Below are 1,986 nucleotides of genomic sequence, written 5' to 3'. Positions count from 1 at the left end.
AGATACTCAACTTGAAGTTGTTGAAGGAAAAACCATGTCAACTCATTAGACATTTTCTAGAAGAAATAAACAATAAACCCCAGGAATATGGACACGGTGTGATTCTAGGTGCTTTGAGGTCTACAGCTAATAATTCCCACGTCCTTGAGTCTATATTTTAATATTTAATTTAAGGAGGAAATCTCATCCTTTTTTAGTGCATTGTTTCAGCCAAAAGTCTAGAGAATAATGAATATTTTCATACCTACTGCTTGGTTTTCTGTGTTTGGTTTAGATGACTTTCTTTAAAAACAAAATGTTAATGAGAGAATTGAAGCATCCTATTTACCCTTCTCTAATCTCACTCTTTTGCATTTTTTTAATTTTAGAAGAATTATTTACATTCTATAACATATTGAATTTATACATTGAAATTCATACTTCTGATCACTATTACCTTTCTGAGATTTAGATGTTTGTATCCAGCTTTGATACTTTCAGGTATAATGTGCACATCCTGTGTCTTATGTAAGATCCCATTCCCTACCCAGAAGAGGTAAAGATATGACGTTGAATGCTCAAAGCTTGAGGATGTGTGTTTCTTGTTTATACCTTTAATCAACCTGGAATTTAACTTGATGTGTGATGTGAGGTGGGATCTATTGCATTTTTTTAACATCTTTATTGGAGTATAATTGCTTTACAGTGATGTGTTAGTTTCTGCTTTATAACAAAGTGAATCAGCTATACATATACATATATCCCCATATCTCCTCCCTCTTGTGTCTCCCTCCCACCTTCCCTATCCCACCCCTCTAGGTGGTCACAAAGCACTGACTATAGAAATGATCCCTGAAAGTATGGTCTTTATTGCATTTTTATTTCATATGGAAAACCCAACACCCCAAAACCATCTATTGAATGGTCATCCTCTGCCTGCTGATGTGTAGGGCCATCTCTGTTTCACACCAACATACACAGGGACCTGTTTCAGGGCTCCTTGTCCCATTTCCCTGTTTGTCTGTCCCCACAGCAATATCATACTGTCTTCATTACTATTGTTTTGCAATAAACATTGATACCTGGTAGATAAATGAGGCTGTAACACAACAGAATACTAAATGTGCTAACAGTAACCACACACATCTCTGTCCATCTTCCTAAACTGTAATTCAATAGTGAAGATAAATAAAGACATGTTTAGACAAAGCCTTTACCTCTGTGTGTTTCCTCCTGGTTAATTTCCATAGTTTTATCTTCCAGTTTGTTAAGTCTCTTTTATGCTGTCTCTAATAAGGTGCTCAGTATGACCAACGAGTTTTAGATTTTGCATATATGTATAATTTTTATTTCTGAGACATTCTGTTTGATTTTTCTGCAAATCTGCTTATTGATTTCTACTTTATACTTTTATGCCCTTAATCTGTCTGATTATATTTATTTATACTCTTTTTCAGGTTGTTCTAACCTGGTTCCTCCTATCTGTTAAGGGGACACCTGAGTGGGACCTGAAGCCTGGGAGTGAGTAAATCCCACATGTGTGAAGGAGGAGAATTCTGGGCAGAAGCAGCAGTGGTGCCAAGGTTGAGAGGGACGTGTGCCCGGGAGGTTCAGAGAGGAGGTGAGCACAGAGGGACAGCCAGGGGCCAGCTCACGGAGGCCTGTAAGACCAGACAGACCTTGGACTTCAATCCAAGGGAGTTGGAACACCGCTGGGGTGCTTTAAAAGAGGGATATGATCTGGCCAACTTCCACTCATCATTCCAGTGGCTGCTTTAATGTAATTTACAAAAAATGCCTGACTCTGCTCCTCTGCTGTTCACTCAGCATCCCAGCCCCACTGACTTCTAGCACTTGGTTCTTTCCCTGGCATCTGCTATGGCAATGAGCAAGTCCTCACGCATCTCACCTTCTTCACGTACAGTCTGCACGTAGGTAACTTTGTGGGTTCTTTAATGCTTGTCTCACAACTAAACTGCACACCCAAGAGGTCAGACCCATCTGTCT

The 1,986-nt window shown here is 39.4% G+C and overlaps 1 pseudogene; it reads right to left on the bottom strand.

Moving 5' to 3' along the window:
• Window positions 1–713: 713 nt before the first annotated feature.
• On the bottom strand, window positions 714–847 carry LOC113621392 (uncharacterized; annotated as a pseudogene).
• Window positions 848–1,986: the final 1,139 nt, after the last annotated feature.

Source organism: Aethalodelphis obliquidens, unplaced genomic scaffold (assembly GCF_003676395.1).
Source record: "Aethalodelphis obliquidens isolate GAN/ISIS:26980383/991018 unplaced genomic scaffold, ASM367639v1 scaffold8, whole genome shotgun sequence".
NCBI lineage: Eukaryota > Metazoa > Chordata > Mammalia > Artiodactyla > Delphinidae > Aethalodelphis > Aethalodelphis obliquidens.
The sequence above is the reverse complement of the archived record's forward strand: the minus strand, read 5'-3'. Positions and strand labels throughout refer to the sequence as shown.